The sequence below is a fragment of the Chlorocebus sabaeus genome, chromosome 16 (genome assembly GCF_047675955.1).
Source record: "Chlorocebus sabaeus isolate Y175 chromosome 16, mChlSab1.0.hap1, whole genome shotgun sequence".
Classification (NCBI taxonomy): Eukaryota; Metazoa; Chordata; class Mammalia; order Primates; family Cercopithecidae; genus Chlorocebus; species Chlorocebus sabaeus.
The window spans coordinates 29,064,876-29,088,559 of NC_132919.1; the positions used below are offsets into that span (position 1 = coordinate 29,064,876).

Below are 23,684 nucleotides of genomic sequence, written 5' to 3' on the forward strand. Positions count from 1 at the left end.
ATTCGTTGACTCCATTTTGTTTTCATAGAATTTATGTTTTACTGGCTTTCCATTTGTGAGAGTGATACAAGTTTCCTTTAAACATGAAGTTGTAAATATAAACAAGTAGGCCATTCACAGAAACACATAAAATATGTCATAGGAAAGGTGACACTCTCATATGGCAATAATTACGACAGAGGCTGGCAAATGACCTGAGTGACCCGGAGTGACCTGAGCACTGAGTTTCAAACGCCGTCTGTAGGACGTCCTGCATCCCCCACACCCTTTCCCGGGTCCTCCTGTGCCCCAACACTCCCTAGACCATCCAGACCTCAGGCCGCCCTCCTCTCCGTTGCCACAGGAGTCTCCGTTCCCGAACATGCTGGTCACCACCAACAGCAGCTGCTCCTCCTCCAGGCAGCTCAGCTTATACTTGTCCACGCAGAGAACCTGGATGGCGCTGAGGTGGACACAAGCCCTCAGCTCCCAGTAGACACTCTGGGCTTCCTCCCAAAACTCCCCCCGGCCGGGGCTCCTGTGCTCATCTGTCTCTCCCCGTGCCCAGCACAGGAGTGGCACAGAGGAAGTGAATGGACCGATTTGAACACATCATCCTCGGTTCTCCTTCCCCGCTCAAGCCCTGCAGCTAACCCATCGGCAAGTCCTGGAGTCTCTGTCTCCAAAATACTGCCTATCCCATGTCCAAACGCCTCTCACCACGTCCACTGCTACGTGCAATTCTGTGTGTGTGTGGAAATATTTCCACAAAATTGGAATGAGCAGGTCACAGTGGCGCCTGGAGGCAATGGCTGGGGAAACGTGCCGTCGCCTTGTTATTCTATCCGGGCCCACCCAGCTGAGGATGGGGGACCTGCCACCACCCTCCTGGCAGTTCCGGACTCCTGGGAGCCAGCAGGTGGACCCAAGAGTGTTTTCAGTGACCTGGCTGAGCTGGTCATCAGTCACTCCCACCTTGGCCTAGGCCTCTACATGGCACAGATCACAGCTCATTCCAACCTGGCATTACACTGGCCTGTGCCGTGTCCTCAGGGTCACATCCGTCTCCCAGAAGCCGTTCAACCCTGGAAAACCCATGAACCTGTCTAACAGTCAGGTTCCTCCTCTGTGCATTAACAGTGACATTGACGCCTACTTTGCAGGTGCTGGGAGGGTAGAGGGAGGTGTACGCTGGAGACCTCCCTGAGGGCAAGGCCTGGCTCTGGGTCACTCACTCTCAGATCCTCAGAGCCTGGAGCTGGCCCAGCATGTGGCCACCATTCCCTAAGAGTTGGATTTGATCCATCAGTGCTGAAGGCAGGGGATAGAGCTTCGACAGACCCCCTGTGTCCTGTCTTCTTTATCTGCAGCTTACTCATCCTCACCCCTTTCACATGCACCCTGCAGAGCAGGTGTTCACTGAGCTTCCACAAAATTCACTAGAGCAACTGATGGATACTGGGGCCTGGATTCACTGTCAAAGTGTTTCTCAAAGGGTGATCTCCAGAACACCATGGAAAACTCATTTGCTGTATAAGTTTGAAAACCCCTGCCCACAGGTCTACCCTTGTGTATGAGCAATCAGCTCTACCATTCAGCCCAGGTGTGTGTTTGCTGGACCATCTGGAGGAAGCTGAGGAGACATGAGGTGAAGGCAGAGGGTGAGTCCGAAGTGGGATCTTGGGACAGGTATGAGAAGTTAGGCAAAAATGGGATAATTCCAGCCTTAATAACCTTAGATAATAGTTCACATTATTATTTAGTTAATAGGACTGTACCCACATTAAATTGCTAATTTTTTTAAGAGGGGAAGTCTTACTCGGTCACCCAGGCTGGAGTGCAGTGGTGCAGTCATGGCTCACTGCTTTCTGGAACTCATGGGCTCCAGCAATCCTGCCTCAGCCTCCTAAGTGGGACCATAGGCACACGCCACCATGCCAGGCTAATTTCTTTGACTTTTCTCTAGAGACAGAGTCCACCTGTGTTTCCCAGGCTGGTCCCAGACTTCTAGACTCAAGTGAACCTGAACATCCTGCCTCGACCTCTCAAATTGCTGGGATTACAGGTGTGAGCCACCACACCCAGTCTAAATTTGTTATGTGCCATGGAACTGCAAAACGTCATTATTAGGGGCAGTTGGATGGAAGGTGTAGGAGGCCACTGTAGTGCCTTTTCAATCTTTTATATCTAAAATAATTTCAACAGAAAACATTTATTTTAAAACATGAAGTGGGTTAATCATCCATGAGTTGAAAATACAAAGGCTGGCACACGGTGTCATCAGAATTCAGAAAGCTGGTCACACGGCTGGGGGTGCTGGGAGGGGCTGGACATGGTTGACTTTGTGATCTGGGGGCTAGTGTGTTCCATCTGTGAATGTCTTTCAAGCTGCACACTTTCTTAATAAATTTTCATAAGTTTAACAAAAAATAAAACGAGGACGTGAAGTTTGCTTGGGTTGTTAAGTCTCGGGAAGTTATCCAGCCATGAGCCCTGCCCCAGATGCTTCTAGAACCCTGGAGGGAAATGAGAATTTTCCAAGTAGAGGTGGCAGAGGCAAGGCCCTGAGGTGGGAGCGCGCTGCTGCTCGTCCCTAGCTGTTAAGGAGCTGTCCTGGTTGGAATCAGTGCTGGGTGCAGTGCAGGGCTGGAAGTCCATGTCCACATTGTGGCTCAGTGCAGCGAAAGCCAATCTCACCCCCTCCGCAGGGTGTTCCGCCTGCCAGCAGGTGGCCAGCTGGTCTTCCTGGGATACGGTGCCATTGTAGAAATTGGGTGCAAGTCTCTTGTCCGTAGACGGGGTGCCCTGTTGTAGTGGGATATCTCCTTGCCTCCCTCAGTCCTGATGGGCCTGGGCAGGGCCTGGTGTCAGGGTCCCCGCGGGCTTCTGGAGCTGGCCCTGTCCCACAGTCCCAGGGCTGTCCAGGACACATTCAGAAGGGACATGGACCCAGCAGCTCTGTTCGAAATCATAATGGGGGAACCAAGGGCCCCCTACATCCAGGTCCATCGGGAGCCGGGGCATCGAGTTCCACTCCAGGAATCTCCAGGAACCCTGAGGTGTTCCCTGAGCCGGGGCCAGGCTGGGCACACCCTGAGTGCCCACAGGGTAGGTGTCTTCCCGGACAGCCCCACCAGGACAAGATGTGGAAGAAAGAGGTGCCCATGGTGGGGAAACTAACCAAATGGGCCGCTGGAACCAGGCTGGTGGGCCTGGAGGGGCCTGCCTGTCCCCCTTGCAGAGGGTCTTCCTGCCATGTGAAGCCAGCACAGGACTGGGTGCGGAGGACCCTTACTCGGGTTTGGCTGAAAGGAAAACAGACGTGATCAGCATCTCCAGTGAGCCCATGCAGGCCTTTCCGGGCTGGGCCCCACCTGCCTGGGTCTCTGGAGTCCTCAGGGTCTCTATGTGGTCCCCGTGGTCTGACACTGAGGACATGCCTGTAGTCTGCTGATCCCAGAGGGAGGAGTGTGTGCCACCTGGCATGCAGAAGCTGTCAGGGCATGACAGGTAGCTCCTAGGACTGCCCCCAGGGTTCGGACTGGCTGGGGGATTCCTACCGCACACCCCCGTCCCAGGGCTGTTGGGCCAGGGATACAGCCCCCATTGAGAACTCAGGTGGGAGGGGACTTGGATGTCACCCAGCCCCTTGTCACCTCACATGGGGACCCATCTCCACAGTGGGTGATTGGACCTGGATGTGGGTCACCCTCTGCCTTCCTGGGCTGCCCAGTCCATGCCAGGACTGACCGTTCCCACATCTGGCTGAATTCTTGGCTCTGGCTCTCGCCTGGGGTGCTGCCTGTGCCCTCTCCCTAAATGCTCTGGGGTCAGGGACACCCGATTCCCTTGTCTCCCTGGCTCAAGGCTGGTTGTCCTGGAAACCTTGGAGGAGCGTGCAGGAGTGAGGGGCCTCTGCTGCTCTCTGAGGCTGTGGGTGCTTGCAGGGAGGGGCGGGGTTTCCCACAAATGGGTCTGGCTTCTTTAGTGCCCTTGATGGCCTTGTGATGGGGAGACAGAGACACCGTGGAATGTGGGAGGGGGCTTGTTGGAGGGTCTTGCCCACGTCGCCCTCCTGCAGGCACAACACATCCAGTACACACACACTGAGCGCCTGCCGTGAGGACCGGTGGGCCTCCTGTACTTTCTTAGAGTCCAGGAGGAAGAGGAGGAAGAAAAGGTGAAGAGGAAGGCCCAGGTAGTAGGGTTGCGAGTCTCGGGCACTCCCCCACTATTGACTGCCCCAGAGGGTGACATGGGAGGGGACATGGCACTGGAGCCCACCTGGGGGTGGCAGGTCCCCTTGCTTCCTTCTTAGTTTCTTCGTAGAGGCCCTAAGATGCTTGAGCACAGAGTCATCATCCAACTGCCAGGTATGGAAGAACAGGTTCCGAAACCGTGCCCACAGGCCAGACCTGGATGTCTTCATGAGGCGCTCTAGGGACAGGGTGGACATCAGGTCAGGAGAGTTCCCTGGGAGGGGGCACAGCTGATACCCCGTGGCCACTTCAGTCTCCCACTAGGCGATGCGGGAATCTTTTGTGGCCACCCCAGGGGTTCGGATGTGCACAGGAGACTGTGGCTGGGGGAAGTGGGTAGGGAAGTGCTCACAACATTCATCTGGGTCATGTGGGGGATGCGCTCGGTGTCACTGTGCCTTGCCCAGCCCACCTGGCCAGACCTCCCTCTGGGCCAGAACAGAGGATCATGAGGACAGTGTGAGGAAGCTGCCCTCGGGTAAGTCAGCGTCTGACCCCAGGGCTCCCCAGGCCCCACTGGGCACATGTAGACTTACTCTGAACTTTCAAGGCAATGCTTGTCATCGGCATCAACACCTGTTCTCCTTCCAGCAAATACACGTCCCACAGGCGCAGAATGAGCCTAAGAGAGATCTGTGGGGTTAGCAGGTGTGGGAGACTGTAGCCCTTCCAGGCTGGGGCTGGTCGCTCGAACTGAGCCCACTGGGGCTTCAGTCCCCAGAGTCAGTAACCTTCCCCATGAGGGTTTCCTGAGCCCTCCAGAACGCTGGGTCAGACAAGGTCTTGCAGCTCCTCATGGGGAGCACTCATTGGACTGGGAGTGTGGCTCCTGGAGAGAGGGGCTTGCCCAGGGCTTGAAGCTTCCCTGATCCCTCCCAAGTCAGTTCTTGGCCCAGTCTGCCTATAAGGCTGGTCCTGAGCCCCAGTCATTGCCCTGGGATGACCCCTCTTGGACAGAGGATTTGGTTTGGGTGTCCTGTGAGGCCCCCCCTGTGGGCTGTGGGTGAGCCAGACCCCCAGGCTGGGGAAGCAGGGCACTGCAGGGAAAGGAGGGTCTCCCTGTGCCTTCTTACCCCGTCATTCAACATCTGGAGAAGCCAGCCTAAGGAGGAATCCTGTGTGTATAGACCTTCCTTGTCCTGATGGGAGGAACAGAGGTACTCAGGGCCCCCTGGGCTGCCCTGAAAACTTCCCTCTTGCAGGGCCTCTGAAGACCCTTCCCCTAGTGCAGAACACTGGGCGGTGTCCAGGGCTCCCCACAACACCGGCCCCTTCCCACACTCCCGGTGGACACACTGCCCTTTGCCCTGCTCTGCGGGAGCTGGGCCCCCATCCCTGTACCTCTGTCTCCTCCAGGGCAGGAAAGGAATCCAACTCCCAGCCCATGGAGAACCCGACATCCCAGGTCAGGCCCTGGCTGGACTCATCCAGTCACCAGCCCCACCAGGGGCTCCAGTCCCTTTCCTCCAGCGCCACGGGAGGCAGAGTCTCTGGGGAAGAGCCCAAGCTTGCTCACCAGACACCATAAACTCACCAGATGCCACCTGGTCTTGTGTTGTGACGTGGGTACCACATGCTCCTGATGGTCTTGGAGGCCCTGGACTGTCCCGCCATTTGGGCTGTGGAATCCTGAGAAGCCCCCAGCCCATCAAGAAATCAGAGCCTTCCCCCAAGATGTGGAGCCATCAGCAGGAAGAGATGGGCGGCTGGAGAGGCCCCCAAACCTCAAGGCCTTTCACCCTCCCATCTGGTGACCCACCATGCAGCCTTTGCCCTGGGGACGTGGGGCAGGAACATCCTCTGGAGCCTGGCTGGAGGTTCCCCTGGACGCCTCCTGGACGAGGGTGCAAAAAGGGCAAGCATGACTTGAGGCCACCACATGGCAGCCAGAGCAGGGTGGGTGCTGGGCTCTTGTTCATCTCCTGGAAGTGAGGTCAGGCCAGGGTACACGGGTTGGGGAGATGCTGCCACCTGGGCTTGGTCGGCCCATTCATGGGCACCAAGGGCAGCAGGACTCTCAGGGATTGGAGAGTCAGCTACACAATCAGATCTGGAGGGCGTGGCAGCAGGACACAGAGGGTGGCCACGGGGAGGATGAGATGCCCTCCGCTGACAGGGATGAAAGGTGTCTGACTTGGGCTTTGGGGTCAGCCGCGGACTCCTGTGGGACCCTCAGCAGAGACATCCTAAAGATTCCCAAGGAGCTGACCAAGGAAGGTGCCTTGGCTGAAAGCTGAGATCATCTGGCCAGGGTGGTCGTCCCTGGGTCTGACTGCATGAGGTCCCTTGGGCACCTGTTCACCTACCCTGCAGGGAGTGCCTTTCCCTGGCCAGCAGCTGCACCAGTGCCTAGAATGCATCCTCCTCAGGCAGATACAGGAGGAACAAGGCCGTGATGGGGCTCAGGTCCCTGCAGTAGCCCACCTCCTGCAAGAGCCAGAGTCACCGTGAAAGGACATCACCTGGGAGGACTGAGGTCACCTGGGAGGACTCATGTCATTGGAGAGGGCAGAGGTGACTGGGGAGGCTTCCTCTGAAGAAGAGGCTTTCTCAGAGTGCAAATTCATTTCATGACAAGAGCCAAGTCCATCAGGCACTTCAGCACCTTGTCGAAACTGTCTCCTGATGGCACCATCCCGCATGCGACCCTGCCAAGCTCCTGGGCTTTGGGGCAGCCCCAGGAGGAGGGCGTCATTTCTTGTGCTGAGAAGTGGTGGTCAGACCCAGGTGACACCAGGAGTCCAGGCCCCAACTCCTTTGTGTCTCAGCTTGACCCCTTGAGACCACCCCCTTGCTTGGAGGTTTATGCCAGCAGTGAGCTGGAGTTCTACCTCCTGTATCCTGGTGGGTCACAAATACTAACTTTAAAAGAAGCAGCGACACCCCGACCAGACACCCACTCCTGTGAACAGGGAAATACTGCCCGGGAACATCACTGCCGGGAATACTCACCGGGTTATACTCCGAATATGCCAGGAGGATGTAGAATAGTTCCCGCTGCCTAGGAAACAGAGAAATGAGGCTTTTGTTTTGTACAGATGTCGTAAGTTTCACTTTGTCTACAAAGCCTAACAAGAAATCCCACTTTAGGTTCAGATGATTCACCAGAGAAGCAGTGAGCTCTTCAGGGCCTTTGACTTTGAGGAAATGTTTCAGTAAAATCCACATCTGTGACATGCAGATAGCCCAGTTGTACAGTGACTTGCCTGCTCCTTTTCACTCTGAATGATTTTCTTTATTTATTTTCAGTTTGCACACACGCCAGTTCAGCCTTTGGGTGTACAGTTCCTCCACGGTTCTAAACCAATGGGCAGAGTCTCCTGGCGACTGCTCCAGCCCCTCCTGAAGCGACTCCTTCATCCTCCAAGTCTCCAGGGTGGCCCCTATGCACCCGGCTTCTCCCTGATCCCTCAGCCCCCGGCCACCCAGACTGCTTCTCAGTCCCTATGGTTTGGCCTTTTCCAGAATGGCCCAGGAATGGGAATCCTACATGGTAGCTTATTGGGACTGGCTTCTTTCCCTCAGCAAAATGCATCTAGGATCCACCCACCTTCGTGTGGGCATCACTGGCTCATTCCCTTTTCTCACTGTGTCTTCTGTTTGAAGGGAGGACCAGTCTTGCTCTCCCCTTACCCATGTTGAAGACTCTCCCCGAAGGCTCCTTGTGTGAGTGACGATGAATCAAGCAGTGGATGTGGCATGCAGGTTTCATGTGGACATCAGTTTTCAAATCAGTGGGTTTAATAATTGTGATACTTTGGGGACACGTGGTTGAAGTGCATTGAGCTTTGTGAGTCACTGCCCAACTGGCTGCCAAAGTGGCTGTGCCATGTCATGTTCCCAGCAGAGCAGGATGACAGTTTCCAGGACCCCTAATTGCCCCAGCATTTGGTAATGTCAGTGTTGCCTGGAGAGGCTCATGGGCCCTCCATCCTGCCACCCTCCCGTGAGTCCTACCATGGGTCCCCGTGGGTCAGGGAGAGCACCTTTCACCATTGTGCATGATTTTGTTTGCTGCCTTCTGTCTCCTCAGGATCCTCTTGGGTTCTGGCCCCACATGTTCCAGTCTGGCCCAGGGCTTGGAACCAGGTGCTCAGTTCATGGTGCCGACTGCTCCCTGGGTCAGGGGAGGTCTTGGCAGCTGTGTCATCCCTCCTAGGTGACCCTGGCCTCTTCTCCGGGGAAGCCCCCATCCCTTTCATTCACTCCATCTCTGCTGAGACCCTGTGGCTCCCATAGGCTTACTTGGTTCCGTATCGATCCCTGAAGAAGATGTGAGTCCTTAATGTCCTGCTCACGTCCACATCAATCTGGTGGATGTGTTCAGATGACCTCTTGCCCTTCTCTTTCATGACCTGTAGGGCAGGGCCAAGAGGAGGAAGCAGCCTCAGAACGGATGGAAGACTCCCAGCCCCAAATGGCAGTCAGCCCACAGTCAGCACTCCGGGAAGGAAGGAAAGCAGGAAGGTTTCCTTGTGCATAAAGCTGCTTTTTGGCTTGTTACTGAAGCCGGGGAGGGTCACCGGAGCCGAGTTTGTCTGTGGTAACTATGTCACCGTCCGTGCCCAGGATGTGCATCTGACCATCCCACCCACCCCCCAGCCTGGCTTGATGCTCCCTCCAGCTGGAGACCTGGGCCCCTGACACGGCCTGTCCTGTTTGTTGTGCTCTGGCTGAACGTACCTTGTATGTTCTGGGGTTTTTCGACTTGACTTCCTGTATGTTCAGCAGGACTGACCACACTTGGCCCCGGATGTTCATGGGAATGCCCTTATATACTCGATCTATCAGCTGTGGGCAGAAAACAACCTGGTGTCACAGGCCACGGGGCGACCCCAGTGAGGACCAGAGCCCGAGGATTCTGGAAATGGTTGGTTTTGGCCCCATGATTCCTCATTAGAGGTGACATTAAGCTGGGACACAGTCTCCCTTCCCAGGATTGAAAGAGTGGATGGACGCTCAGAGTCGGAACTCTGATCTGAACATTTTCCTTCCTTTGGGTCACCAGGGCATCCCTAGCCTTGAGCTCCGGGTGGTCCCAGCCCTAGATTCAGATTCCCTCCCAGCAAGGTGACGATTGCCCGAATAGGCAGGTAAACCACCGACCAGGCCTTCAGTCCTCTGGGTGAGGACAGTGTGCCACCCGCCCTCTGAGAGGCTGACGGTGCCAGGTCACAGCCGTCTCCTGTCTCTGTAGAGAGTGGTTCCCGGGGCCTCTCCCTCCACACATTACCTTTTTACTGTTCTTATATGTCTCCCATTGTCCCAGCATTTCCATCCACTTGCTCTTGCGTGTTATCTCCCGCCGCATTTGCAGTCAAATGAGGAATGTTGGCGTTAGGGGAGCTGCCAGGCTTCCCAGAGCCGCCCGTGGATGCTGCGTCTTGGGCTCTGGAACCCTGGTGGACCCAGCTGGAGGGAGCCAGGGAAGGGCAGGCCCTAAGGGTTGAGAGCCTTTGAGCAAATGAGCGCCAGTGAGCTGGCTTTGGGACCCCGGGAGGTGCCATCCTCAGGCCACAGACACACCAGTCTTAGGTCAGGTCCCAACCCCTAGGTGGGGTCCTGACACAGGCGGGCAGCCACCCCCAAGCCACCACTGTGGTTCTCACTTTGGAATCTTATCAAGCTGCCAAAGTTACAGCAACCTGGGGTCAGATCCAGCAGGGACTGCTGCCCCTCCCAGGGACATCGTGTTGCCCTCACCCACCACCGCCCAGGCCAGCTGCCTCCTCTGCCTCATCGACCACCTGCCCAGTCCCCACATCCCTGGTTCTGCCCCCTCCCCATGCATCAGGCTCTTACCTTCGCTTCCTGATCAGTGGCAGGAGGCAACTCTGTCTCACTGTAAGACAACCCAGGCAGAACTGAGGACCGGCACAGGGCCTGGAGCTCCCTGAGACTGGGACCCAACCCCCAGGAAGGACAGGCTATATCCCTATCTAGCTCAGGGCTCAGTCCAGGAAAAGACACAGGGAAGGGAGGACAAGGGCCTTCCTGTGGGGCTGACTCCCAGGAGGGGCAGGACCTGGGAGAAGAAGGAGTGCGGGGCCAGCCTGGCTGGGGTTACTGGGGCCCCAGGCGTGGGGGGCGGTCAGGCTGCACAATGGGGCCGCCCGTCCTGGACTGGAGGTGGTGCTTTCTGTTGGAGCTGAGGAAAGTAAGGCCTGAGATGGGATGGAGGCCGCCCAGAGTGGGTGACTGGGCCCTGACAGGAGTCCCTCAGGGAGTGACCACATCACACCACCAGGGTCAAGGGAGCCTGCCCTGAGACCTGCCCGGTGTACTCCTGGTGCACCAGGGGCCCATCCCACTTGACAGCCCCAAGGCCCTTGCAGGTTCTGACTCCCAGCATCCACCTGCCTCTCCCTGCACCTGACCCACACACCCTGCGTTTCAGAAGTGGTGCCGCTCATCAGCTACCACCCTACCTCCCCCGGGATCCTCTGTCTCTCCATCTTATGAACCCTAAGGGATGGACTCCTGGCTGGGCTCGTCCTACATGGCCCCAGGTCCTTTCCCAGCACCAGACCCAGGGTCTCTAGCCACAAGCCCTGCTGCCTCCCTGGCCTCACCATGAAATATCCAGAACGGGGCCCTGCTCATCTCCTCCCCCATTCTCCTAGGGCCACAGCTCCCAACGTTCCCACGCCTTTCCCCCTTCCCCATGGGGACAGTGAGGGCTGTATCTCTAGGGAAATGAGGGAGGACAGGGGCAGGTGGGCCCTCAGAGACCTGCTGGATAACAGCCCTGAGGCTGGGCCAGGCGTCCCCTCACCCTGTAGCCACAACCCTTGTATCTCACTGGGATTGTTTCCAAGTAGACATGGCCAGACCCTCAGGCTGCCCAGCTCCTCTTGTGCTGACTTGGGGACAGAACTGCTGAGAGCCCAGGGGCCTGACCTAGCCCAGTATCCATTCCCACCCACTCCCTAGATGGGCCCCGCACCTCTGGCCTAACAGCAACCTCAGGCTGGACCTGCAGGGGAGCCAGGGAGGAGTTCTGACCCTGGAAAGGAGGTTGGCCTGACCCGGTGAGGCAGTCCTGCCTCAGAAAGGCCTTTCTGAAAGCAAAGCCATCCCTGAGCTAAGACAGGTGCTTCAGGGGTGAGGGGAGCACAGAGGACTCACTGCACAATCCCAAAGCGATCAATGTTGTTGTAGATTCCAACAGGCTCAGGCCCCATGTCCTCTAGCAGCCCAACTCGGTGTCCCTGTAACCCAGAGGGAGGCTTGGTGAGGGGTCCAAGGTAAAGGGTGCAAGGGCCTGGGGGTAGTGGCCACCCGTGCCCACCCTGTGCTCCTAGGGAGCCCAGGACCCTTTGACCAGGGCGCACTGGAAGAGGCCTCCCTCCAAGGAGCAGACCAACCTGTACCTTCTCATAGTTCATGATGATATTCTCTCGCTCTTGTGCCCGCAAACTATCTGCATCCTCTACGATTACCATCCTGTGAGACAAAATCATCTAAAAGTTACATTGTACTTGAGAGCTTCGGAGAACACCTGAACCGTTCCCGCCAGGCTCCCAGATGCTGGCTGGCCGTGTAACCCCCATTCCACCACCGCCCCCGGGTAAAAAGGTGCCAGACCTAGTGTCCCACACCTGCATGAGTCTCTGGAGTCCCCAGTCCCAAGCAGGGGTGGGCATCATCCCAAGGACTTGAGGACAGTGGGACCTGGACAGAGAATCCCGTCGTCCCCAATTGCCATGAAATGGGGACACACCTGCCCCAGCAGGTTGAATAGTGTCCACCTGCCAAGGGTGAAGGGCCCATGATGGGCTATTCCAGGGATGTGGAGGGAGACTGAGGTCAGCGACCAGAGGTCTCTGTACAATCGGCCTCCTGAGATGCTCAGGGACCACAGAGATGTCCAGTTTCCTACAGGGAACAAGATCTCTCCTGACTGCTCTGTTCTACTCCACTCATCACTTTGGCTCCCGTGGCCGTTGAGTCTGAACAGTGAAGCCACTTTAGGAATAATGCCAGTTGAGCAGGAGGGTGTTCGGTTTGGGGGATGAAAATGATCTATTGTACTAGGGGAAACCTTCACTCGGGGAGGGACTGGACTCCAACATTCTGAGCTGTCCCTACAGGAGGGGCTTCATTTTCCCAGGTCGCTGAGGAAGGACAGTGGGTCCTTGGTCCCAGAGAACACCTGGATGGACTGTCCTTCCTGGGAACACTTGGGGCAAAAGGAGGGAGAGGCCTCGAAAGGACCAGACAGAGCAAGAAATATGTGGAGAGAACCCCAGTGCCCGCACGCCTTTGAACAGAAGAGAAGATAGTCTCCCCCCAGCCAGCCCTCCAGGGCTCCTTCATTTTCCACAGCTACCCAAGGACAGAAGGTTCCCCAGGACAAGGGACCATGTGTGTTCAGTGAGGCCCACAGCCACCATCAGGAGCCAGCTTAGGGCACAGATGTGTTCTCAGGACCCTCCTATTTCCCCGACCCACAGTGGATCTATCCCAGTGGCTCTGCCAGGGCCAGGCTCTGGCCCATCGGGATGGGAAACCTGGGAAGACTTGGGATCTAGGGCAGGGAGGTCACAGGGTTCAGGCCTGAATTCCAGCACAGCGTACGGCAGGGCTGAGAGCAAAACCCAGGGTCCTGTCTGGATTCCCAGGCCGGTAACCGCCTCTCTGACCCCAGACGTCTCACCTGTCGAATGGGTACACTAGGGAACAGCACTCACTCTATGAAGCCACCATGAGGACGAAAGAGCCAATCGTCTACACTGGCAGTGTAGAACGGGCGACCGGTGAGTGCTCAGGGATGACCCTCCTCGGTAGCTGCCCAGAGGCCAACACCACCCACGGCATAGCCACTGTCCCCAAGTCAGCCTGGAGGGAAGAGAGCAGGTCGCACTCACCTGATTCTGATGAATCAGTTGGCCTGCGTTATGCCTCTCAGGTAGAAAACCTTTGAGTCCACAAAACTGGTCCCAGATACCAATGTGCGTGTGTAGCTGATACCACTGTGCATGTGTAACTGCCATAGAACACAGAGGCAGGCCTGAGAGCGGATTGGTGCTAAGCACCAGTGACATTCTGAGGTCATGGCATGCATCACAGTGGGGCCTTGCCCGGGTCAGCAGGGCCCAGAGTCAGGGTCCTCTGCTGCCTTAGGCAGCCACATGCCTGCCTGCAATGTGTTTGTGTGCATGCGTGCACACCTGTACATAGGTAAACACATCTGTGCATGTGTGTGTGCCTTCTCTGGCCAGGCCTGGCTGCCCCATTCATGTGTGCACCCAGTTCCTCATCACTGTCACCCCCGAGGCCCAGGACCAGTATCAGAGCATCCACGGGTGTTCCCTAACCTCAGCCCTCCTCGCCCAGGGTGGTGTGGGATACACATAAGGATGGAGGGAAGTGACCACTACTGTTGAATCTCAGAATACAAATGCTACTACTATTACTTAATGGTATTTTCGTGTCTCTAATGGTATATTTTTCTTTAATTTCTGATATTTTAACTGGGTATTTCTCACCATGACCCTTGAATGTTCTAGATAGAGGATCCTGTGGGGAAAGTGCCAGGCACACAGTAGGGCCTCACTCTATTCCAGACATGTTATCTAAAATCTGGTTCATGTGTCCTTCCTGGCAGTGCCTAGGGGATGCCAAATTCCAGGGTCCAGAAAGAGCTTGGGATAAAATGAAGCTTCAAGGGGTGAACTTTGACCTGGGCTGAGTCTGCCTGTGCCACTCAGAGGGAGTCTCAAGTCCCAAGATAGGGCGTCCAGATACCTCAATGCAGGGACCTCTGATCGACACCTGCTCCCCTGTACTCATTAGCAACCTCATCCACCCTACTCTCAAAGCACACTTGGCCATCATAACCGCAAGCTCTGCATCTGTGGATTCAGCAACAGCAGATGGAAAATATTCAGAAAATAAATTGCATGGTTATGTCTCTACTGAACATGTGCAGACTTTGTTCTTGTCATCATTCCCTAAAGAATACAGTATCACAACCATTTATGTAGCATCTGCATTGTATTACGTATCATAAATGATCTAGTAATGGTCTAATGTCTACTGGAGGATGTGCATAGCTTTTATGTAAATACTAGGCCATGTTATATCAGGGACTTGAGCATCCATGGATTTTGGCATCCCCGGGACCCTAGAACTAATCCTCCATAGATACCAAGGGACAATTGTATAAACTCACTCAGGAAGGCTGCTCATTGGAGGAAGGGCCCAGTTCAGTACAGACAGGGACATCATCCCTGGACTACTGTCCATCCATCCATCCATCCATTCATCCATTGGCACCACCCTCTAGTGCTATCCCAGTGACAGCCCTAGCAAGTGGAGACATTTAAAAAGACCGGCTCACGTTGTCCAGCTTTGAGGTCTTGGAAGAAGTGGCACCAGTGTGAGAATAGGGGGTCAGTTTCCTCCAGGATCCAAAGAGCATATCAGGGCCCCTTGGGGTGAGGAAAGGAGCGCGGCCTCTCCAGCGGCCACATGGGCTGCAGTAGGATGGGGCTGGGGCTGGCCCTGTTTATCACTTGGCCCTCATCAGGGGAACAGAAAGACCAGGGGGCAGAGGAGGAGCATGGGGCAGCTGGTTGCCTAAGCAGAAGGCACCTCAGGGAAGGGGTTTTAGTTTGTTTTCACACTGCTGTAAAGAAATACTTGAGGCCGGGCGTGGTGGTTCACACCTGTAATCTCAGTACTTTGGGAGGCCAAGGCGAGTGGATCACCTGAGGTCAGGAGTTCAAGACCAGCCTGGCCAACATGGTCAAACCCCGTCTCAACTAAAAATGCAAAAAAAGTTAGCTGGGCATGGTGGCGCCGCCAGTCATTCCACCTACTTCGGGATGCTGAGGCAGGAGAATCCCTTGAACCTGGGTGGAAGAGGTTGCAGTGAGCCTAGAAGGTGCCATTGCACTCCAGCCTCGGTGACAAGATTGAAACTGTGTTAAAAAAAAAAAAGAAAAGAAATACTTGAGACTGAGTAGTTTATAAAGGAAAGGGGTTTAATTGACTCGCAGTTCAGGGAACTTACAATTATGGCAGAAGGCGAACGGGAAGCAGGCACCTTCTTCACAAGGCGGCAGGAGGGATTGAGTGGAGAACGAGGAAGTGCCACACTTTGAAACCATCACCTCTCCTGAGGACTCCCTCACTCTCAGGGGAGCAGCACGGGGGAAACTGTCTCCAGATCCAATCCCCTCCCCCAGGTTCCTCCCTTGACACAGGAGGGATGAATTTTGGGTAGGGACACAGATCCAAACCTATCAGGGTCTCAGCCTGTCTTGTAGCTCCCTGGGGCTGAGGCTGAGTACAGATCTGCTGGCCCTGCTCTACAGCACCGGAGACTCTGCCTGTGCACCCCCATCTGCTGCTTCCTGGGGTGGTGGCTGCTAGCTCAAAAGGAGGTTGGATCTGCTCTCCTACCCACACCTCTCCAGGGCCTTGTGGTGCCCTGGCCAGGAAACTGGGCTCCTTGCCCTTCTTGTTGCTTGGGTGACCATCCTGGTGTCATTCGTAGGCCCCATCACTGTTCCTCCTCCTAAATGGAGAGCATTTTGGCAAATCTTCCTAGTAGAGGCTGGGGGCTCATCCCTGTTATTTGTTCTAGCTTGGTAAAGCCAGGTGAAGACATCTGGGCAAGCAGAAAGTAGAGTGGTCCCCAGGAAGGGTGGGTGGAGGGTGCTAGTCTTTGGGCTTGCCTGGACCAGCGTGTGAGGGGCAAGATTATCAGTAAGTAGGGTTGTCAGGGCTAACATCAGGGGGCAGTAATAATGCTGGTGGGGGGACGGCGGTGTGGCTGGCTTCGTGTGGGGCATGAGAGCCAAGGATTGTCAGCTCGCAGTGAGGCGCCTGACCCATGGACTAGCAGCTGTGGCACCTGGTGGTTGCCCGTAGTTCCTGGATCCTGGGAGACTTCTGCAACCTGAGCCTGAGGCAGCCTAGGGGTGGAGGTGGTGGGTGACAGTGGTAGGGGTCTCTGCTTCTCTCTTTCAGTCAGAGGGAGAACCAAGAAAGACACTGAAGCATGGTCTGCAGAGAAGGCACCTGTGCAATCACCAGGAGAATGAGGGGCCTGAGTTGTCTTCATTTCTCCTAAAAACATGCATTGTCTCCCAGGACACCCTGGTGAGGGTAGGAAGCACAGGGTTTGTGTGTGTGTGTGTGTGTGTGTGTGTGTGTGTAGGTATATGCATGCATATGTATGTATGTGCATGTGTGTGCGCAGGTTTGTGCATGTGAATGTATTTATATATGTGTATCTGTGTGCGTGTGTGTGCATGTGTGTGCGTGTGTGTGCGTGTGTGTGTGTGCGTGTGTTCATGTGTGTGTGTTGCAGGGCTTTACAGTGGACAGGATGTGGGAAGGCAGCTGCAGTTCGAAGCTGCAAGTCCTTCTGATAGAATGGTTAAGATTCCCTGGACCACAGAAAGAGTGTTTTCATTTGCACCCATTTTTATTAGCATTTAAATCTGCATTATTTGTGGCAGGTAAACCTTATGTTGCTTAACTATTTTTAGAAACATTTACACCAGCGGTCCCCAGACTTTTTGGCACCAGAGACCAGGTTTCTTGAAGACAACTCTTCCATGGACCCGGCAGAAGGGGAAGCGATGAGGCGGAGATGATTCAAGGCCATTACATTTATTGTGTGCTTTATTTCTATTATTATTTCACACATATTTCTATTATTATTTCACATATATTTCTATTATTATTTCATTCCGTCTCTCCACTATCTGTGGGCTAACAGGCTGTGTTAGTTTCCTAGGGCTGTTTTACAGGCCCACAGACTAGGCACCCTCAACAACAGAATGTTACTGTCTCACAATCCTGGAGGCCATGAGTCCACCATCAAGGTGTCAGCAGGGTGGGTCCCTCTGAGACGGTGCAGGAAGGCTCTGTTCCAGGCCTGTCTCTTGGCATGTGGGTAGCCGTCTTCTCCCTGTGACTCTGGGTTAAGGGTGACTCTGGTGAGGGCTCAGAAGAGGAGAGCCGGACAGAATGTCGGTAGCATATGGAGGGGGTCAGACCTGCTGTCTCATGCCTGGAATCTTAGCACTTTGGGAGGCCTAGACAGGAGGATCGGTTGAAGATGAGACTTCACGACCAACCTGGCCAACATAGGGAGACTCAGTCTCTTAAAAAAATAAAAATATGGAAGGGAAAAATCATTCAGATGAAGTCTCAGATGGCAATGAAGAACATGTTATTGGAAACTGGAGGAAAGGTGATGCTTGTCATAAAGTGACAAAGAACTTGGCTGCATTGTGCTCCTAGTGTTTTCTGGAAGGCAGAGCTTGTGAGTGATGAACCTGAAATTTAGCAGAAGAAATATCTAAGCAAAGTACTGAAGGAGTGCCTTCATTCTCTTGAATGTTTCTAGGAAAATGAAAGAAAAGAGGAATGATTTAGAGACAGCACTTATAATCAAAAGGGAAGCAGAACTTAAAACTTTGGGAAATTTTTAGCCTTCTCAGCCTGCCTGAGTTCTAATCCTAGCTCTGCTTATTAAGTTCTTTTAAGGGGATGATCTTTGAGCAAATGTTGAGCTCCTGTTTTCCCAAGTCAATGGACACAATAGTTGCTACCTTGTGAAGGATTCATGTAATTGACCAGCATTTCCCAAGTAGCATCAGTGTTCAGTTTTAGTCGTTGGTGATTCTGTAGTTGGACTGTGAGGTGGTGCTGGGGTGAGAGGTGGTGTGTGTGCCTGTAGCACTTAATTGCAGGCAGAAAAGAAAAGATACTTTTGATAACCCAGAGGCAGCTTTTCTCTGCTTTTGTGTCAAAAGAGAAGAAGGGAGTTTGGAGAGGGATAGGAATTCTCTTGAATACTAAGCTCTCTTCCACAAAACCAGAGGTACATAGAATGTGTAATAATTCACAGAATTTCTAGACTGAAACACTCTGATTTTTTACAATTTATTTTTTATTTTTTCAGGTTGAGACAGCTAAAGTTAATCTGTGGCGATGTTTTGGATGCACTGGCCAGACACCTCATTCCAGCAGCAAGGTTTTCTATTGCGAAATGTAGGTTCTATAGTAGAAAGGAAAATGTAAGATTAAAAGTTGGCCTTTTTAGAATCATGACTTTCTTCTATATAGGTTTCCAACTTTTATTTAAAAATAATCGTTTAATGTTAGAAGGGTAGTTGATGTTGGAATAAAAAAGATGGTCAGGCTGTTATAAAAATGCATTAGCTCTTGCTTTACTTATATTCTTTTGCTTTCATGGGACCTATTTCTTTCCCCTCCCCCTAACGGCCACACATTGCACAGTCCTGGCTGAATGTTTCATGTAGAAAGTTTATTTTATGATTAATACACTTGTGACATTTCTTGGAACCACCTTGTTTGTTTAATTCTAGTCTATCAAGTGATAATTTTGTCGACATTTAGAGGCTTCTCGCTTAATTTCAGTGGGAATTTTGGTTATATTTAATAAGGAAAATAATATGAAATGTCTCAGAAATAAAAAAGAAACAAAGTCAATTATTCCTGAGAGTTTCTAAAATTATTGAAGTACACTTGTTAATTGTTAGTATAGAACCTACATTTCATAATAGAAAACCTTGGAGTTGCCAGTGGTAGCTGCTGGAGTGAGGTGTCTGTTCAGTACATCCAGAACGTCGCCTCAGATTAACTTTACCTCAGTCTCAACCTGAAAACATAAAAAATAAAATTTAAAAAATCAGATTATTGAAGTTTAGAAATTCTGTAAATTATTACACATTCTATCTACCTCTGATTTTGAGGAAGAGAGCTCAGTATTGAACAGAATTCCTTTCCCTCTCCCAACTCCCTTCTTCCCTTTTGACACAAAAGCAGAGAAAAGCTGCCTCTCGGTTATCAAAAGTATTTTTCCTTTCTGCATGCAATTATGTGCTAAACACACACACACACACCACCCCCCACCCCAACACCCCCTCACAGTCCAAATACAGAATCACCAATGACTAAAACTGAACACTGATGCTACTTGTTAAACGCTGGTCAATTACATGAATCCTTCGCAAGGTAGCAACTACTGTGCCCATTTACTTGGGAAAACAGGAGCTAAGATATTTGCTCAAAGATCATCCCCTTAAAAGAACTTAATAAGTAGAGCTAGGATTTGAAGCCAGGCAGGGTGCAAGGGACAGAACAAAATTCAAACCCAGGCAGTTTGCTTTCAGTGCTTACATTCCTAACAACGTTCAACAGGCAATCTCTTCAGTGGAAGAGATCCAAAACTAGTTAAGATACCACAAATCTATGGACCAAAGAAACTCTTGCCATTCATCTCTATTCATTTATAATGCTGAAAACGTACACCACCTCTAACGGCACATACCCAGTTTGCTTTCTTTTTTTTTTTTTTTTTTCTTTTTTTGAGATGGAGTCTCACTCTGTTGCCCAGGCTGGAGTACAGTGGCAAGACCTCGGCTCACTACAACCTCCATCTCCCAGGTTCACACCATTCTCCTGTCTCAGCCTCCGGAGTAGCTGGGACTACAGGCACCTGCCTCCACGGCCGGCTAATTTTTTTTCTATTTTTAGTAGAGACGGGGTTTCACCGTGTTAGCCAGTATGGTCTCAATCTCCTGACCTCGTGATCTGCCCATCTCGCCCTCCAAAAGTGTTGGGATTACAGGCATGAGCCACCGCGCCCTGCCGTTTTTTTTTTTTTTTTTTTTTTTTTTTTTTTGGTGTTTTTGGTTTGTTGGTTGTTTTTGAGACGGAGTCTTGCTATTCTCCTGCCTTAGCCTCTCTAGTAGCTGGGACTACAGGCTCCCACCACTACGCCCGGCTCATTTTTTTTATTTTTTTATTTTTAGTGCAGACAGGGTTTCACCGTGTTAGCCAGATGGGTCTCAATCTCCTGACCTCATGATCAGCCTCCATCGACTTCCCAAAGTGCTGGGATTGTAGGCGTGAACCACCATGGTCGACCTACTCATTGTTTTTAAACAGAACAGAACCTATCAGAGTGGGACATGTGAGGGGAAGAATGATTTAATGAAGTTTTTTCACATACCGTGTGTGTATATACAGAGAAAAGGGTTCTTATCGTAGATCTTGCTCCAAAAACTTTGGTAGCCATCATTCTAGTGCAGCGGTTCTCAATTAGAGGTGATTTTGTCCTTCAGAGGACATTTGACAATGCTGAGAGTTACTTTTGACTGTCACAGCTTGGAGGGTGCTACTGACATCGAGTAGGGTGGAGACTAGGATGCTGTAACCATTCTACTATGCACAGGACAGTCCCCACAACGAAGAATGATTCTGCCCAAACTCAATAGCGCTGCTGTTGAGAAGCTGATTCTAGTGGAAGAGACAGGCGTGTAAACACATGAAAGAGAACACGGAAGGGAATTGCAGGGCAGGTGGAAAGGGAGCTTGGTAGGGAGAGGGCAAGGTGGGGGAACCACAGTTACTGACCCACCAGCTCTACTGGGCACTGTCCTGAGTGGGAAACTATTTGTATTATGTGTATTTGTGTAAGGTATTATGCGAACTCTTTAAAATGGCACTGGAAGGGGTAGGTATTATTCCAACCTATGAATGCAGAAACCAGGGTTCTGAGTGTTTAAGTAACATACCTGAGGTCACATAGAAAGTTATGAGTTGGGGCCAGGCATGGTAGCTTATGGCTGTTATCCCAGCACTTAGGGAGATGGAGGCAGGAGATGCGCTGAGCCCAGTAGTGGGCAAAAATGTTAGACTATCTCTAGAAATAAAGTTGTAAGCTGGGATTGATGTTACTATTGGATGTTACCACCCAATCTGAAATAGGTTGGGTGAGAGAATTTTGATGACCAATAGACAAGTTTTGTGTCCCAGAGAATGAGGAAGTGAGAAAGTTGAAAGAGGTGAAGAAAGAAGTCCATGAGTTACACTGTGGGACTTGGGCTAGCCAGGAAAGGGAAGCAGGAAGCAAAGAGAGCAAATGATACACTGGGAGAAGATGTGAAAAGTTCGAGTCTGGATATTGTCCTGAGGATGAAATGGGAGAATGAGGAGCCTCTTCTGCATTCCCCTGGCTTCCACTGGGTGGAGGCCAGAGAAGTTGCTAAACATCCTGCCAGGTGCAGGACAGCCCCCGTCACAAAGAACTGTCTGGCCCCTGATGTCAGTAATGCACTGTTGAGGAGCCCTGGCATGGAGGAAAGAGAATAAACTCAGAAGCTTGGCAGATATCAATTCAAACCCTGGTTATACCATCTCCAGCAGGCCTTGCTTGGTCAGGGAATAGTATCTAGCTAAAATTCATTGACTTCATTTTGTTTTCATTGATGATTTGTTGGCTCTCCATTTGTGAGAGTGATAAATGTTTCCTTTAAACATGAAATTGTAAATATAAACAGGTAGGCCATTCACAGAAATATATAAAATATGTCATAGGAAAGGTGGTACTCTCACATGGCAATAAATATGACAGAGGCCAGCAAATGACCTGAGTGACCCCGAGTGACCGGAGCACTGACTCCCAAACGCCGTCCGTAGGATGTTCTGCATCCCCCAGACCCTTTCCTGGGTCCTCCTGCACCCCAAAACCCCCTAGACCATCCAGACCTCAGGCCACCCACCTCTCCGTTGCCAGAGCAGTCTCCATTCCGGAACGTGCTTGTCACCACCAACAGCAGCTGATCCTACTCCAGGCAACTCAGCATATACTCGTCCATACAGAGAACCTGGATGGCGCTGAGGTGAACACAAGCCCTCGGCTCCCAGTAGACACTCTGGGCTTCCTCCCAAAACTCCCCCCGGCTGGGGCTCCTGTGCTCATCTGTCTCTCCCAGTGCCCAGCACAGGCATGGCACAGAGGAAGTGAATGGACCGATTTGAACACATCATTCTTGATTCTCCTTCCCCGCTCAAGCCCTGCAGCTAACCCATCGGCGAGTCCTGGAGGCTCTGCCTCCAAAATACTGCCTATCCCATGTCCAAACGCCTCTCACCACGTCCACTGCTACTTGCAATTGTGTGTGTGTGTGGAAATATTTCCACAAAATTGGAATGAGCAGGTCACAGCTGTGCCTGGAGGGAATGGCCGGGGAAATGTGCCCTCGCCTTGTTATTCTATCTGCCCAGCTGAGGATGGGGGACCTGCCACCACCCTCCTGGCAGTTCCAGACTCCTGGGAGCCAGCAGGTGAGGACCCAAGAGTGTTTTCAGCGACTCCCATCAGTCACTCCCACCTTGGCCTAGGCCTCTACATGGCACAGATCACAGCTCATTCCAACCTGGCATTACACCGGCCTGTGCCCTGTCCTCAGGGTCACATCTGTCTCCCAGAAGCCGTGCAACCCTGGAAAACACATGAGCCTGTCTAACAGTCAGGTTCCTCCTCTGTGCATTAACAATGACATTGACGCCTGCTTTGCAGGGCGCTGGGAGGGTAGAGGGAGGTGTATGCTGGAGAGTTCCCCAAGGGCAAGGCCTGGCTCTGCGTCACTCACTCTCAGATCCTGAGAACCTGGGGCTGGCCCAGCACGTGGCCACCATTCCCTAAGAGTTGGATTTGATCCGTCAGTGCTGAAGGCAGGGGATAGAGCTTGGACAGGGCCCCTGTGTCCTGTCTTCTTTACCTTCAGCTTACTCATCCTTGCCCCTTTCACATGCACCCTGCAGAGCAGGTGTTCACTGAGCTTCCACAAAATTCAGCTAGAGCAGCTGATGGATACTGAGGCCTGGATTCACTGTCAAAGTGTTTCTCAAAGGGCATTCTCTGGAACACCATGGAAAACTCTTTTACAGTCTAAATTTGAAAACCCCTGCCCACAGGTCTCCCCTTGTGTATGAACAATCAGCTCTACCATTCAGCCCAGGTGTGTGTTTGCTGGACCATCTGGAGGAAGCTGAGGAGAGATGAGCCGAAGGCAGAGGGTGAGTCCGAGGTGGGGTCTTGGGACAGGTACGAGAAATTGGGCAAAAATGGGATAATTCCAGCCTTAATAACCTTAGATAATAGTTTGCATTATTATTTAGTTTATTGGATCGTACCGACGTTAAATTTCTTAAGTTTTTTAAGAGATAAAGCCTCACTCTGTCACCTAGTCTGGAGTGCACTGGTGCAATCATGGCTCACTGCTTCCTGGAACTCATGGGCTCCAGCAATCCTCATGCCTCAGCCTCCTGACTAGGTGGGACTATAGGTACACACCACCATGCCTGGTTAATTTCTTCGACTTTTCTCTAGAGACAGGGTCCACCTATGTTTCCCAGGCTGGTCTCAGACTTCTAGATGCAAGTGAAGTCTAGACCAGCCTGGGCTAAGTCGGCCTGTGCCATCCAAACGGAGTCTCAGGTCCTGAGACAGGGCGTCCAGATGCCCCAGTGCAGGGCCCTCCTGATTGACACCTGCTCCCCTGTACTCATTAGCAACCTCACCCACCCTACTCTCAAGGCACACTTGGCCCTCGTATCCGGGAGCTCTGCATCTGTAGATTCAGCAACAGCAGATGGAAAATATTC

General features: G+C 52.6%; 1 pseudogene; it reads right to left on the reverse strand.

Annotated features, from left to right (window-relative positions):
• Positions 1–2,225: 2,225 nt before the first annotated feature.
• LOC103242774 (TBC1 domain family member 3B-like) lies at positions 2,226–11,762 on the reverse strand (annotated as a pseudogene).
• Between the last annotated feature and the right edge of the window lie 11,922 nt (positions 11,763–23,684).